Raw genomic sequence first — 17671 nt, 5'->3', positions numbered from 1 at the left:
TGGGTTTGTTTTTATAATGGACCTCAGAGTCATATAGTTTAATCAAAATCCTTGATTTGAGCACCCCAGGGTACTTATCATTGGTTTAGTTTTGAGACTTTTTTACTTATTTATACAGTTATTGATTTAATTCATTAATTGACAAAAATTACTTTATCAATATTCATGAATCACAACAAAGCAAGAATAAGATATATGAATATTATAACTGATAGATGTAGGCTAATTTCTCCAAGAGCTAATCCACCAAATCTCCTTCTACAGTGGATCTTCACTGTATCATTCACATGGTACAACCAAAATCCTTATGCAGTCCCACACTCAGTGTGGTCCAGGCAGGGCCCTCTTTCTCTAGCCTTTCCTCGACTTTTTCAAATTTTAAATATTTAACAAAGAACATAAAGGAACCACTTGTTTTACTTCACTGACAATATTTTTTTTCCTTCCTTGTGTTTTCTCTGTCAATAGCTTAGAAACCTAAATCTTTATCAATGGCGGAATGCGTAAATTAAGAGTGGTGAAAAAATGACATATTAAACAATTGTAAACTGAATGAAGTTATTTTCTTCCATCTGTTTTTTAGTGGAACCCACTTGTTCAGAGTTATATTGATCTTGAATTTTGTTTCAGGGTACATTTTCACCAATGCTCATTCTTTTTTTAAGTTTTATTTTATTCTTAAAATAAAATAAAATTTTATTTAATTGACAAATCCTTCTTGACCCTCTTTATGTATTCATCTATTTGCTTATTTACTATTTAATGTGTAATAGGTTAATTTAATCTTATATCTATCTTTTGAAAGAAAATTAACAAGGATAAATCTACTAGCACCCAAAACTGACTATAACAAGAACACATCTGTGAACATTAAGCATTTAGGAGTCCAGACATTATATCCTTTATGTGGACATCAGCAGTACAGAAATGACTTTATCCTAATACTTGCTTCATAATTTATGACCATCACTGGTCCGTCATCTGTCCTCTTTTAACTTATTGTGACATAAACTTATTCATTCATTCCCTTACAATTCATAGCTGAGAATCCAAAGAAACTGTTCAAAAACTCTGAATAAAACTAACATCTGTCAATCTGCCCATTACCCACAGAGATAATCAACTAGATCTTCATTCTCATTGTAGTTCAATGAACTCAATGACTAGAACGGGATTAATATTAATTCTTATCACCTGACACATTCTCAACACTGGTCCTCTTCCATTTTCTTATTTATGTAAAAATCTTTCCCTTAGAAGTAAGAGCAACCATCCAGCCCTGTGCTTGTGTGTATTTTATTGACTTCAGTGCTTCAAAAACATAATAATAATCCATTGGTTCATGCTTGGCTTTCTTTTTTTATTCATTTACACACTTGTTTAATAAGTTCATCTGTAATCCCAGCACTTTGGGAGGCCTAGGTGGGCAGATCATTTGAGGTCAGGAGTTCCAGACCAGCTTGACCTACATAATGAAACCCCGTCTCTATTAAAATACAAAAATTAGCTGGGCATGGTGGCAGGTGCCTGTAATCCCAGCTACTCAGAAGGCTGAGGCAGGAGAATCACTTGAACCCAGGAAGCGGAGGTTGCAGTGAGCCGAGTTCGCGCCATTGCACTCCAGCCTGGGCGACAGAGTGAGACTCCCTTTCCAAAAAAAAAAAAAAGTTTGTTTATACATTTGTTCAATTTGTTTAATGATTTACTCATCGATTCACTTACACTATACTAATGTAATCAATACCATGAGGCATAAAAGGGTTAAGATCAAGACCCTGCTACAGGCCCATCTATGAAGGTAAGAGATTGGGTATCTCTTACAGTGGATTTCAGTGGTGCCTACATGGATTAATCCTGCCCTCACTCAGCACTTGCCATGCTTAATCCTCTTCCATTTAGTCAGCTACTTAATCAGGTATTTGTTAATGTCAGTTATTTTCTTTGAAACAAAAAACTGAAGACTAGCAAGACACCACCAACAAAATAGAACAGCATCGATTATTACATGATCTTTTCATATCTTCCTTAGTCAAATAAACTAACCATCCTTACCTAAAAGAATTAACCATTAGACCGTAGCCATTATTTTTACGGGTTTTGATGCTTAATAAAAACTACTTATAATAGGCCAGACAGTGGTTCACGCACTTCGGGAGGCCAAGGCGGGTAGATCACTTGAGCCCAGGAATTTGAGACCAGCCTAGGCAACATGGTGAAACCTCATCTCTACAAAAAATACAAAAAAATTAGCCGGGTGTGGTGACATCAAGCCTGTGGTCCCAGCTACTAGGGAAGCTGAGGCAGGAGGATTGCTCAAGCCTAGAGGTCGAGGCTGTGGTGAGTTGTGACTACGCCACTGCACTCCAGCCTGGGTGACAGAGTGAGACTTTATCTCAAAAAAAGAAAAAAAGGAAAATAATTCTTGTTTCAGCAGTATACACTTGAATGGTTAGCATGTGCTGTTTCCATTTTTTTCTCATTCATTTATTCACTTGTCATTGATTTGTCACTGATTAGCCAATAATAATACAATCAGTACACATGGATTAGAAAAACATAAAATTGAATATTCCTCTCATTGGATTATAGCAGTGCTGAGCAATAACAAATATAATGCCACCTACACAAATACTTGTAAATTTTCTAGAAGCTACGGTATTTAAAAAGTAAAATGAAAAAGATGAAATCAACTGTAATTGTGTATTTTATTTAGCCCAATATCTAAAATACTATCATTTAATCGATATAAATAATTCTAGAAATATTTTACCTTTTTCATATTGAGGCTTCTAAACTCGGTGTGTATTTTTCCATGTAGATCACATGTTGATTAGACTAGTCACATTCCAAGTGCACAGGAGCTCCCGTGGCTAGCACTGATGATACTAGACAGTGCATGTCTATAATCTAATTTCCCACAGAGGTAATACACTAGATCTCTTCCCATAATGCATCTCAGTATGACACACATGGATCAATGGATCAATCAACATTCTTCATACATAGCAATGCCACAATTATCACTGGCCCATCCTTAGCCCTCTTTCTTTTAATTTGTCTATATTTCAAAGATGACACAATGAGCTACTATAAATCCACCATCTTCTTGCCCAATAGAATACTGATAATTACTTTCAATCTTCCTATGTGATACCCTCTTAAGCAGTTAATGGCATAGGTGTATATCAATGGAGGACTGTTTAAATCAACAGTGATGTAAAATGTATATGAATATTAAACTGCTAGCAGCACAAATAAAATAGTCTGACTGTACTCTTAATAGAAGTGGTGTTGAATTGGATTAACCATGAACACTGATTCATATAACATTCTCATCATTGGTCCATGCGTGTTCTGCAATATTTTAATATGTAGAGCTATTTATTTCTTTTAAATAATACAGTCAACATCCATGAGCAAATCATCCAAACCAAGAACAAGGACCCTGACTGTCCTGTCATCAGCCTCCATGCTCCCTGCCCACAGAGAAAGCAGCCCGGCCCTCATCATTACAGAATAGCTGATCACCTGCGGTGCACTCACTCTGTAGAAGAGAAAGCAGGTGTGAAAACGTGTGAAAGAGACTAGATTTAAACTTTTTAAAGAAATATTAAAATTGTAAAATACTGGATTAACCATAATCCTTGGCTTGTGCCACATTCTCAGCATTGGTCCATGGCTGGCCCTCTTTCTCACCACTGACCCAAAATTAACACTTCTTTCTTAATTGACTTAATCAATTGACTATTTTAACTAACTTAATGAACACCATTGAGTGAATTACCTAAAATAAAAATAAGAATGATGACCATTACAAACCCCTCTCTATGTGCCCCCTCTTATATGAGTGACAGGCCAGGTAGGGAGAGCCCACGTCGTCTGCCCAGCAGGATTGTGGAGTTGCCGTGGGGTGGCACTGCTCAGTGCCTCCTATTCTTTTTTAAGTGGGAGTGGTTCTTGTGGCCTTCATGTCTATAGAATATTTACCATACAGAACACAGATAACTTATTTATTTAAGGTCTTTGAATTTTAAAAATCTATTCACTTACTGATTTTTATAATATAATCAAGTAAAACACCATGAATCTACCATCAAAACCAAGAAAAACAGTAGTATATTATAGAGATAGATAGATAGATAATAGATAGATAGATAGATAGATAGATAGATAGATAGATAGATAGATGGATAGGTAGATAATCTTTTCATCCTTAACCATAACTGGAGAAACAGAAACATTTATATAATGGACTTCATCTGTTGAGAAATGTATGGATATAATATTTGGTTCATGACACACTTTCATCACTGGTCCATTCTTAGGCTTCTTTATGTATATCGACAATGAGTTGCATCTGTCTACATGTTCCTCACTAACAAATGTAACACAAGAGATCTTTTATTTATGGACTATGCTTGTAGTGACTTCAATTAATCACAAACCCTGGTCTATGTCACGTTATGATCCTTGCCACATGCAATGGAATCTCTAGTGTTTATTAATCATTTTTGAAGTAAATAATTTCATATGATGAATATCCACAAAGCCACTATTCAACACACTAACTGACTTTGACAATAACTTTTTGATGCTTTACCACCAAGATACATAGACCTTCAACATCAGAGAAATGTTCACAGAAACTATGGGATACACATTCATGTACTGCTCAATAGTCATAAAATAAATGAGTAAGCCTATGTTGTTTTTTCACAAATGAAAGACATTTTTTGCCAGTGAGTTTCAATTGTACAGAACTGGATTAACCATGTTTGTTTCAAGGAACATTCCCGTCACTGGCTGATATGGTTTGGCTATGTGTCCCCACCCAAATCTCGTCTATGAATTATACTCCCATAATTCCCACATGTTGTGGGAGGGACCTGGTGGGAGATAATTTGAATCATGGGGGCGGTTCCCCCATACTGCTCTCATGGTAATGAATAAGTCACACGAGATCTGATGGCTTTATCAGGGGTTTCTACTCATGCATCTTCCTCATTTTCTTTTGCCACCACCATGTAAGAAGTGCCTTTCACCTCCCACCATGATTCTGAGGCCTCCCCAGCCATGTGGAACTGTAAGTCCAATTAAACCTCTTTTTCTTCCCAGTCTCTGTTATGTCTTTATCTGCAGCACGAAAACTGACTAATACAGTAAATTGGTACCAGGAGTGGGGTTTGTTGCTGAAAAGATACCCAAAAATGTGTGAGTGACTTTGGAACTGGGTAACAGTTCCAAAAGGCAGAAGTTGGAACAATTTGGAGGGCTCAGAAGAAGACTGGAGAATGTTTGGAACCTCCTAGAGACTTGTTGAATGGCTCTGACAAAAATGCTGATAGTGACATGAACAATAAGGTCCAGGCTGAGGTGGTCTCAGATGGAGATGAGGAACTATCTCCTAATATGCCAGTCTAATGCCTAAGTATCCTTTTGCAAACTGGAGCAAAGCTGATTCTTGTTATGTTTTAGCAAAGAGACTGGCAGCATTTTGCCCCTGCCCTAGAGATTTTTGGAACTTTGAACTTGAGAGAGATGATTTATGGTTATCTGGTGGAAGAAATTTCTAAGCAGCAAAGCATTCAAAAGGGGATTTGGGTGCTATTAAAAGCATTCCATTTTAAAAGGGAAACAGCATAAAAGTTCAGAAAATTTGCAGCCTGACTATGCAGTAGAAAAGAAAAACCCTTTTTCTGAGGAGAAATTCAATCTGGCTGTAGATATTTGCATAAGTAACAAGGAGCTGAATGTTAATCCCCAAGACAATGGGGAAAATGTCTCCATGGCATGTCACAGGTCTTCACGGCAGCCCCTCCCATCACAGATCTGGAAGCCTAGGAGGAAAAAAATGGTTTTGTGGGCTGGGCCCACAGTCCCCATGCTGTATGCAGCCTAGGGACTTGGTATCCTGCATCCCAGCCACTCCAGCCATTGCTAAAAGGGGCCAAAGTAAAACTCCGCCCACGGTTTCAGAGGATGCAAGCCCTAAACCTTGGCAGCTTCCACATGGTGTTGAGCCTGAGGATGCACAGAAGTCAAGAACTGAGGTTTGGGAACCTCTGCCTAGATTTCAGAAGATGTATGGAAACACCTGGATGTGCAGGCAGAAGTTTGCTACAGGGGTGGGGCCCTCATGGAGAACCTCTGCTAGGGCAGCACAGAAGGGAAATGTGGGGTTGATGGCCCCACACAGAGTTTCTACTGGGGAACCACCTAGTGGAGCTGTGAGAAGGGGGCCACCGTCCTCCAGACCCCAAAATGGTAGATGCACCAGCTTGCACCATGTGCCTGGAAAAGCCACAGACACTCAATGCCAGCCTGTGAAAGCAGCCAGTAGGGAGGCTATACCCTGCAAAGCCACAGTAGGGGAGCTGCCCAAGACCATGGAAACCCACTTCTAGCATCAGCATGACCTGTGTGAGACCTGGAATCAAGGGAGATCATTCTGGAGCTTTAAAATTTGACTGCCCCACTGGATTTCGGACTTGCATGGGCCCTGTAACCACTTTGTTTCAGCCAATTTCTCCCATTTGGAATGGCTGTATTTCCCCAATATCTGTACCCCCGTTGTATCTAGGAAGTAAATAGTTTGCTTTTGATTTTACAGACTCATAGGCGGAAGGGACTTGCCTTGTCTCAGATGAGACTTTGGACTGTGGACTTTTGGATGCCAAAATGAGTTAAGACTTTGGGGGACTGTTGGGGAACCATGATTGATTTTGAAATGTGAGATGAGAATGGAGGGACGAGGGGCAGAATGATATGGTTTGGCTCTGTGTCCCCACCCAAATCTCATCTTGATGGTACTCCCGTAATTCTCACATGTTGTGGGAGGGAACTAGTGGGAGATAATTTGAATCATGGGTGTGGTTTCCCCCATACTGTTCTCATGGTAGTGAATAAGTCTCACAAGATCTGATGGTTTTATCAGGAGCACCTGCTTTTTCATATTCCTCATTTTCTCCTGCCTCCACCATGTAAGAAGTGCCTTTCACCTCCTGCCATGATTCTGAGGCCTCCCAGCCATGTGGAACTGTAAGTTGAATTAAACCTCTTTTTCTTCCCAGTCTTGGTTATGTCTTTAACAGCAGCATAAAAACAGACTAGTACACTGGCCCATAACTAACTCTCTTTTATTTAATTTTTGTATTTATGTATTCATATTTAATATTCAAAAAACTGCCATGAACCAACCACCTAACACAACTAACTAATGCAGTAGCTTTAAAATTTGACTGCCCCACTGGATATCAGACTTGTATGGGCCAGTAGCCACATGTGACTATTTTAATTTAAATTAATAAAAATTAAGTAATATTAGAAATTCAGTTACTCATGAACACCAGCCACATTTCGAAGACTCAATAATCACATGGACTAGTAGCTACCATACTGTACAGAACAGATTACAGAACATTTCCATCACTGCAGAAAGTTCTACTGGGGACAGGTATGGTGGCTTGCACCTGTAACCAGCTCTTTGGGAGCCAAGGCCGGTGAACTGCTTGAGCCTAGGAATTTAAGACCAGCCTGGAAAACATGGGGAAACCCTGTCTCCACAAAAAAGACAAAAATTAGCTGGGTATGGTGGCGCACACCTGTAGTCCTAGCTACTCAGGAGGCTGAGGTGGGAGGATCACCTGAGCACAGGGAGGTCTAGCCTGGGCAACAGAGTCAGACCTGTCTCAAAGCAAAAAAAAAAAAAAGAAAGAAAGTTCCATTGGACAATACTAGAAAATACTCTTAGGTTATATTCTAGAACTTTTTCTAATGAACCTAATTGGTTTAATCATGTTCTCTGCTTCATGAAACATCATCATTGGTTTATGCTGACACTCTTTTATTTGATTTGATCATTTCTAAAGAAGTCGTAATGAGCAATCATAAATCCAATCTCTTACTCCACTAATAGAACACTGACATCATCTTTCATCTCTTTGTGTGCTCCTTGGTCAGAGTAAATAGCGCAGATTCCTATTTATGGGCAAACATGTAAATAAACTATGTACATGTACAAAATGAAACACAAAGCAGCTGGTAAAGGAAGTGAAACAGGGTAGGTTATTTGTATGGCAGTCAGAATTTAATTAACTATAATCCTTTCATTCTTGGACCATTCTCATCACCAGTCCATGTTTTGGCCTTTTGTTTATTTTACACACTTAGGTAATTATTTATTTCTTTTTTGTACTAAAATCAACATCCAACATGCCACCATGCAAAAACAAGAATATTAACTGACTCTTTAACCAATGCATTTTTAAAGGAGCCTTGGATGAACTGAATTGGAATAATCATAATTCTAGGATGATGAGTGTTGTACTTTCCTCTAACATGATCGAGGCCTGTCTCAAGAGAGTGAATATAAATTCTAGCTCTTCCTGATGGGGATGCAGGAGAGGTGGTCATGGGTCTTTACAGCATGTCTTTTATGGGATACGCCTTTATCCCAGCAGACAGTCTAATGCCTAAGTATCCTATCCGTCACCAGGTGTCCCTCTCACAGGAAACTCATTTACACTGGCAGTCCCCCTGTGGTTCTTGTCTGACCTATGTCTAGTCTATTCCTACCAAGATAGACATTCTCTAGGAGATCCCTGACCAGGAAAGAAGTTCAATTCAAGTGTGTTGGTCAGGTGAGACACAGAGGAAGCAACTCAACAAAACACATGAAATGAAACAACAGAAGCAGTTTATTACTTACAGATCCTGCATACCTCACAGGGCCAGCGGTAAGGGGAAAGCCTGTATTGCAAGCTATGGCATTTCCCAAGCAGGTTTCCTGCAGAGAGTTCTCACTGGTGCATTTAGAGCGAGCCAGTATGTCTGTGTGGCCCACATAGGCTGTGGGGTCAGTGTATCTAGCTGTTCCTTAGGGAGGCAGTATCCTGGAGGTGGCTGTACAAGGCAGTTGTCTGGATCTATCATATTAAGAACTGGGAGGAGGTGGATAACTGCAAACTGTGTCAAGGGTGACTAAGCCTGCTTCTGGAATGAGAAAGTTAAACTTAGGTTCAAAACGGATGCTGAAGCTACATACAATAAAAAGAATTTATGACAACGAGATATGATCACCTTTGTCCCATGCTTGCCCTCTCTTGTTTTATTCATGTGTTTGTTCATTCATTCATTTACTTATTTATGAACACCCTTAAACAACTCTCCAGCCAAGATTTGACAACATCAACTATTAATTACATTTTCTTTAAGTACCTTATCTACCCAAGTAAGAGTCAAAATTCTCATAAATGCTGCATGACTACATAAACTATGATTTGTCCATTCTGTGCAACAAACAGCAACTATTAGAAAAATAAACACCCTGGATCATTTTTAATGGCCTTTACTTGTGTAGAATTTAATTAATAAGCCTCACTTTACATGAAATATTATCCTTATTACCTATGCTTGGCCCTTTTAAGTTTTATTTCTCACTTTAAACAAAAATCATGAAAGAACAATCATGAATCCTATTCAACAAACAGAAAACGACCAATACCTTACTTCCCTATGTGACTCTCTGCCACCGACTTAACATCCCAAACTTCTTCAATAGGGAAGTGTTCATGCAAAAGTGTAGTGCATAAATTAATAGTGGAATGTTACTGAAATTAATGAAACAGCATAAATATTTGTGTTTTAATGTCTCTCCAATTTGCAGAACTGTGCAATCATAAATCTTAGATCATGATACATTGTCTTCATTAGTCCATGCTTGACTCTCTTTGATCTTGTTTATACATGCATCCATTTATGTTTAATTACCCCATAAACATATATAAACCCACCCCAGCCTGCAAATATGAAAAATAAACATAACACATATTATGTATGTGATATATATATAGGATACACGTATAAACATAACACGATACATGTGATATATATGTAGTATACGTGTGTGTGTGTGTGTGTTCCTTTTTTTATTTGCTCATTTGCTACAGAGGACAGCCCAGTAATATTGTTTTTTAATTTGGTAACAGTTATGCTATATGAAATTAATCACCCTTGGTTCATGACATTCTCATCATGCCCGTCATCTTTGACCTTATTTATGTATTGAGTCACGTTTAATAATGTAATAAACAACCATCAACCAACCACCCAACTTCAAAACAACACTAAACATTACTCACATTAGTTGGTTCATGGCTCATTTTCCACAGAGGTCACAATCAAGATCTTCATCGACAAAGTGTCATTAATTTCACTCTGGAGCCTCCATTCTGTGGAACACAAGGCTGATATTAAAAAGGATGAAAAAAACTAGATTTTTTTAATGGCCATCAGGTGAGAAGCACAGTATTAATCATAATCTTTGGTTCATGACAGTCTCACCACTGGCCTAAGCATAGCTCTCCGCAAGTATTCATTTACTAATTTGTATTATTACAAATGAGTGTGTATTAATTCACCACTCTAATCAAAAACAAGAATCATGACTATCACAAACATATGTCCCTATGCATCTCACCCAAGAAAGAACCAACCCAGATATTCTTCCTAACGGATGCAGATGATGCAGACTTGGAGTGACAATCATATTTGATTCCTACTCACCCTTTTCAACGTTTTCACTTATTTTTTTAAATACAACAAACACAGATGAACCCACCACTGATCCAGAACAAAAATATTGATTAGTACATCCAAATACTTCTTATCCACTGAGGTAAAAGTCTTGTTTTATTTTATATAGTCCACAATTGTACACAAATGGATGAATCTTAATCTTTAGGTCATAAAACATTGTCTTTGTGGTCCATTCTTGACGTTCTTTCATTTTGTCACTTTTGTACTCATCTAATTCATTTTTAACTATGCAGCCACTACACTTGAAGTCACCATTTAGCCCAAGACCAATGACTATTCCGTATACCTGTTGATACACTTCCTACCCTCAGTCTCAACAGCCTAGAATCTGGCTTTTGTTTTGGAATAACCTCATAGAAGCAGAGACTAGAAAGGTGGTTACTAGGGGTCAGGAGTGAGAGGAATCTGGAGATCTTAGTGAAAGGATGCAAACTTTCAGTTAGGAGTAAGTTCTGGTGACCCAATGCAGAGTACGGTGACTATAGTTAACAATAATGTATTTCATGTTTGAAATTTGCTAAAAGAGTAGACCTTAAGTATTCTCATTGCACACACAGAAAAAGGGAACCACATGAGGTGATGGGTATGTTAATTCGCTTGATTATGGTAATCATTTCACAATATATATGTATATCAAAATGTCACACTGTACAACTTAAATACAATACAAATACATACAATATTGATTTATCAATTATATATTTATAAAGCTGGGGAGTGAAGAACACATTGCTATCATTGGTACATGCTTGGCTGTCTCTAGTTTTATTTACGCATTCATTCATTTTTAACTGTTCAATCAACACCCACGAAGCCGGCTTTTATTTGTCTGCACTCACCTTCTCTGGGAGAGAAACCCCAGTGTGCCCATTCTATGGAACATAAAGCCGGTTAAAAAAAGAAAATAGCCTACAAGGCCTTTTTTGTTTGTTAATATCAGGTTACCAGACCTGGATTAGTCATAATCCTTTGCCCAGAACACTTTCTCAGAATTGTTCCATTCGAGGCCTTTATTACCTTATTTATTCCTTGATTATTTTTAATAACAAAATTAATAGCCACGAACCACTCCGATCTCTTTTTTTAATGCCCCTCAATCGTGAAGAATTAATCACCATCCCTGGTTTACAACCCACTCCCGTCCTTGCTGCTGGCATGCCTCTCTCTTATTGTATTGATTGTTAAAACCACCCACGAGAATTACCACTGGTGGTCCCCACCTCCATCCCTCCCCCTCTCATGCCCCTGCCTCCCTCTACCTTAAACAATCACTCCCAAATCTCCTGGATACAATCCCTTTCCAGACATATATATATAAATTTACAACATATATGTAATATATGTATTCTTAAATATTTTCCATGGGTCAGTGGCTTGCAGGAGTTTACAGTGAAGGCTAAAGAGAAGGGTCAAGGGACAGTGTGAAATATACAAGCTTGAGTTCAGAGCACACCCACCGCTGGCGGACTGGTAAAAGCCCTCAAACCCAGATTGCTGAGCCATCTGCACCTGCGCACACACCACGAGCCAGTGAGCACATATGCTCACACCTCAGTACCCGCCTCCCAAATCCAGCCTCAATGCCAGACTAGCTGGGTGACATCAGCAAAGCAAACTAACGTCTCTGTGCCTGTTTCCCCGTCAGCAAGATAGCTGCAGCACTAGTCCCCAAGCAAAGTTATGTTATTATTTTCAAGCCAATGGCAACCAGGTTAAAAAAAAATACAAAAAAACCCTCCATCCCACCTCTGAGCCCCTCCCTCACCCAAATCTTGGCTCCCTCTGCAGCAGCGCCCGAGCTCTGGTGTTAGACAGACAGACAGACCAGGTTCCACCCCAGCAGGCACTCGTGAGCTGTGTAACTGCAGAGACGTGACCTGGCTTCTCTGTCTTGTGCCCCGACTTGTACGATTTGTAGAATGAGGAATGCAGCGCCCTCGTGGGTCCAACCGGAGGGTGACCTGAACTATGGCCCATCCCTCAAGTAGCCCGCCTTGCACACCTGCGCACACCCCGCCCTTTCCCCGTCCCATGATGCCCACCCCACTGGTCAAACAGTCCCCAGTTTGATCAAAGAAATGAATTAGCTCAATGCTCAGATCAAGCCAAGGGTTTGGGACTCAGGCAGGGAATTGTTCGGGCCTTTCTTTTTTGGACATGGCATCAGAGCTTAAACAAATACCCTGAACAACAGAAATCCAAATAAGGGATGTGCTTCGGAAAATGAAAATTCATTTTGTGAAGTGGGACTGCCCTTGGGGAAGTCTATGCCGTGAGATTCTTGATGTTCAACTTGATTCCACGAAACCAAAAGAGGCTTCACTATGGGCCTTACCAAAGATACACAGCCAGTTTCCTTCTTACCCCTCCCCCCAGCCTGTCCTGGGCGTGTACCACCTGCCGCAACTGGCCTCAGAGCAACTCAGGGACCTGAAAATAATTCTATATATTATATAGAGTTATGGTGTAGGTGTATAATGTCATTTACATATCAATCTGTCCATTGGGGGACTTTCATGAGGGAGTCGTGGGAAGACCACCAGTGTGGGGACCTGCCCCTGCCTTCTTCATACTGTGGGGCCTTGGGGAAGGCCTGTCCCCTCCCTGAGCCTCAGGTGGTGATCATCCCACCAGCCTTTCCTCCCTCCCAAGTGGTGTGAAAATGAAAAGCATAACATTTTAAGTGCAAGTTCCCTCCAAGCAGCAGGGATCATTAATATTGTACCTCCTGTACCCAGCACGTAGTGTTCACAGCATGCCTCAGCATACATTATCTCGTTTGATTCTCACAACAGTCCTGTGAATTAGACATAATAATCATAATTAGCCAATATTTATTGAATGCATACTCTGTACCAAGCACCACACTGCCTGCTTTGCATACATTGACACTCCTCTGGGGTGGATACAATTCAATAGTATCTCATAAATTTTTCCCCCAAAATTTTTGAGCATGCACTTTGTACCGTTGCTGGGTCTAAGTGCCGGGGATACAGTAGTGAGCAAAATGGACAGATCCCCATCCCATGAGAATTAACATCCCTGTGGGTGGAGATAGGAACAGAAAATCATCAGAAAAGGTAAGCCTAATGCATGGGATAAAAGATGGTGATAAGAACTAGGGAGGAAAATAAAGCAGGAAAGGGGGTAGGGAGTGACACGAAGGAGGAAGCCTCACGGAGATGATGATATTTGAGCAAAGCATTACTAGTCCTATTTTATACCTCTGGACGCTGAGACTCAGAGAAGTTAGGTGACTTATAAGTGGTCACACAGCAAGGAGATGCTGAGCCGGGAGGCAAACCCGGGCAGTGTCGCTCCAGAGTTGGCCTTACCACTTCTTCCCGAAGCCTCGTTTTGTCAGCAATGTCCCACTGCCAGCCTGCAATGTGAGTGTGAGAATAAATCACATGGCCGGGGCTTGGGGGTGAGGTGCGAAGGTTTTTCTGACCTCCCACACAGGCAGCCCCAGAAGCAGAGGGTATCCCCAGGATGTACCATTGGACCTGGATGAATAAATAAACTGTCCATCTTGGAGATGCAGAGGCAACAGTTCTTACAGGACTGGCACAGAATCTGAAGTCAGGCAATGCTGGGATCACAGCTTAACCTCAACACAGCCCAGCAAGTCAGCACCAATGCTAAACCCATCTCCTCCCACCCGGCTGTTAGGGCATCTGATTGCACCCCGCCAGAGGCACCCCATGTGATGTGCAGCCACATGCCACCTACGCTCAAGTTACAGATGTGCTGCCCCAGGAATAGGAGGAGGCGTCCCAGTCCTCATGCCCCCCATGATAAGAGACTCAGAATTTTTCTAATTGGCCACCTCCAAAAGAGCAAGTCAAGAAACATTTCTAAAGTGACTATTTCTCCCCCAAAAACAGGTAGGGAAACAAGTTGAATGAAATCATATCTGAGAACTGGGGAACCTTGCCCACTACTGCTAGAAACCATGAAGTTTAATGAACTTCAACCTCAGAAACTTGGATTCAGAGGACTGTAATTATTTATCTTGCCTTTTACCTACTCAGCTTCTTCCCAGCTCCCATGCAACCCCTGTGTAAGCCCCTGTACTTCCTTCACAGGAGTCTCACCTCTCTTAGGGCTTCATCTTTCCTTAGATGGATCATGCCCATTTGCTGCATAGAACTCTCACTTCTATCACTAGAACTTCTAGTTCTAAATTAGTATTTCTGTTTCTATTTCACTGATTCATTCTCCAAAGACAAGCACACAGGCCTCTCTGAGCACCTGTTCAGTTAACTGGTAAAATGTGGATAATGATTCTTACCTGCCAAAGATATCAAATGACACCTCAATAACAATACTTATAACAACTGTAATTTTCACTGCAAGTAAATATTTATTGAATGCTCAACATCTGGACAGCATTCTTTTTTTGTTTTTGTTTTTGTTTTTGTTTTTTGAGACAGGGTTTCCCTCTGTCACCCAGGCTAAAGTGCAGTGGCACAATCATGGCTCACTGCAGCCTTGACCTCCCAGGCCCAAGCAATCTTCCCATCTCAGTCTCCCGGGTAACTAGGAACACAGATGTGCACCACTACACCCAGATAATTTTTAAATATTTTGTAGAGATTGGGGTCTCCCTATGTTTCTCAGGCTGGTCTCGAACTCCTGGGCTCAATAGATCCTCCCACCTCAGCCTCCCAAAGTGCTGGGATTACAGGCATAAGCCACCATGCCCAGCCTGGAATGCTCTTTTAAGGAATTTATATGTTTGCCTCATTTAATCCTCAAGTACTCATTAGTAAGGTACTATCAGTATTAGTAAGGTACTATTGGTACAACTGAAGAAAATGCAGCACAGAAATTAAATACGTTGCCCAAACTCACAAAAGTAGTCAATGGCAAAGCTGAGATTGAAACCTTAGCACCTAGAATGTGTGAAGTAGGGCCTAGCCCATGAGCAGGTTCTCAAAACCTATCGCTAATATTAACCCAGGTCTGCAGCAAGGCTTACTGATTTGCCATTCAGCCCTACATCCAGTCCCCTCCCTCCTTGCCTTGCAATGGAGTCATTTTTACATCTGCTACCATTAGCATTCAGTCGGAATATGAGATGCCAGGAATCTAATTTGACTTGATTAATTGTACTGTAGGATGCCAGTGATATGTGTGGCCCTTGCCTGTGTGATCATTACAAATAGAATACACTAGAGATATTACTTGGGAAATAAGCTTGGATTTGACTGGATGAGAAGTTCAGCTCACTGACAGACCAAGAGAGTGAGTCCAACATGAGACAACCCCAAGGCAGATTTCTTCAGACATGGTCATAGAGAAAAGGAAATAAACAGGATGAGGGGATGAGTTTGGAAGGAAAGAAGACTCGAGTTCAAATCCTGGGTCTGCATTTCCTCTCTATATGATTTTGGGTAAGTCACTTACCACTCCTAAACTTCGGTTTCCTTTTCGCTTAATTGAGAATGGAAATTGCTATCATGGAGGGTGGCTGTGATGATTTAGAGGAGATAAAATTATGCCAAGTGCCAGTGAAGGGCTGAGTATGCGGTTGGGGCTTAGGGCTTAGTCATCCAGGAGAGCCAGTGGAAAGGCGGATGCCTGCTATGCCTCAGTGCTGCGTGAAAGCAGCAGAGATGGAGAGTTGCCACTGAGCAGCTTCAGCACCACAGCTGGGACTTGGTCCCTGTAAGCTGGCATCCCACCTGTTGTCCCAGAGCCACCTGAGCCAGTTCTGTTCAGAAGGCAGGAGCTTCACCAGCAAGCTCCATTCAGAGGGAACCTCTCTTCAAAGATCAAGTAAGCCTTTGATCTTGGTGAGAAATTGACTATTCTCTCTCATTCCTCTCTCCTTCTGCCACCTGTGCTTCAATTCACTCATCCATCTTACCAGCATTCATCAGGTAGCCAGCCATCTCTCCATCTATGCATGCATCTTGATGTAGGCATCCATCCATTCATCAGACCTGACATCCATCCTTCCACCTCTCCATTTTGCAGAGGAATCACACAGACCTGAGTTGGAATCCTGGGTCTTGCTTCCTAGCCGAACTTGGGCAAGTCACTAACCTCTCAAAGTCCTCTAATCTGTAAAATGAAGGGAAATCAGATGTCGCTGGGGTGAGGATTTAAAGAGAGCGTAGACATACCAGTGTCTGGCCTCAGCAAAGTCATTAAATGTTCATTCCCTCTGCTTCTGCAATCTGGTTGGGATTTATGCAACGAAAAAAACCACTGCATCTTTTGCATGACATGTTGAGAAGTGCTTTTTAGAAATTATCTGCGATGTTTTAGTGGTGTGCATCCTCCGGTGGCACCCAGGGCTGCGCAGTGGCCAAAGCGGTTTGGGGTGGTGGGCCCCCCTGGACTCACAGTAGAGAGTGCCATCTAGTGGATAGGCACCTGCCGGGGTGCCCTGTTGGTCCCAGGTCACAACAGCTGAGGTCAGGCAGCTAAATGGTGAGCCAGGAGGTCCAGGCGAACCCAGCCCCCAGACTGTAGGCTGCCCTTTTTGGGATGTGGTGCACGTGCTGTTTTAACCACTCAGGGAGCCTGGACTGCCAGGATCCTCTTGTTTTATGGACGATAGCCAGCTATGTTTTGCCTACCCCTGCCCAACTCCCCTTTAAAGGTTTCTGGGAAAAAGAATCATTCTCACAGCTACTGTTTGCTGAGTGTCTCTGACATATTAGACATGCGGTTGGGGGCTTCAGGGGTTAATGCTCTAACCCTCTCAATGACCGAAGGAGAGACCCAGAACTTGCCCCATTTTCAGTGAGAACACTGAGGTTTGCTGAGGTTGAGTTTCTCATGTAAAGGCCAGGCAGATATTCAACCCCTAAATTTGTAGCCATACTTACCTTCTAGAGCCCCAGATCCCCTTGAAAGAGCAGGAGATAGTTTGAACACTGACTTGACCAAGCCAACTGTAAAAGAAATTTGAGTCAATCAAGAATATTTTAATGCTACATAGATGGTGGATGATATTAAGGAAATGCTATTAATTTTTTAACTTGTGATAATGGTATTGTGGTTTTAGTTTTAAGAAAAAAAAGCTTCTTATTTAGAGATACAAACTAAAAAATGCTCA

At 41.0% G+C, this 17671-nt stretch overlaps 1 long non-coding RNA gene across 5 annotated transcripts in view; it reads right to left on the bottom strand.

Moving 5' to 3' along the window:
- Window positions 1-17671, bottom strand: part of LOC129012704 (uncharacterized) — a 73149-nt gene that overhangs the window by 38761 nt on the left and 16717 nt on the right. For 2 of the 5 annotated variants that reach the window (XR_008493687.2, XR_008493689.2), the window contains exons 4-6: window positions 17442-17507; window positions 13322-16668; window positions 10140-10229 (exon numbers count right to left, since the gene is read on the bottom strand). This is a non-coding gene — a long non-coding RNA (uncharacterized LOC129012704). Of the gene's footprint in view, window positions 1-8720; window positions 8992-10139; window positions 16669-17441; window positions 17508-17671 lie in introns of all 5 variants that reach the window. The other 3 variants (XR_008493686.2, XR_008493688.2, XR_010123790.1) reach the window with 2 other exon arrangements.

This window comes from Pongo pygmaeus, chromosome 15, assembly GCF_028885625.2.
Source record: "Pongo pygmaeus isolate AG05252 chromosome 15, NHGRI_mPonPyg2-v2.0_pri, whole genome shotgun sequence".
In the NCBI taxonomy this organism is placed as follows: Eukaryota; Metazoa; Chordata; class Mammalia; order Primates; family Hominidae; genus Pongo; species Pongo pygmaeus.
Note: the sequence above shows the minus strand (reverse complement) of the source record. Positions and strands in the feature narration are given on the sequence as shown.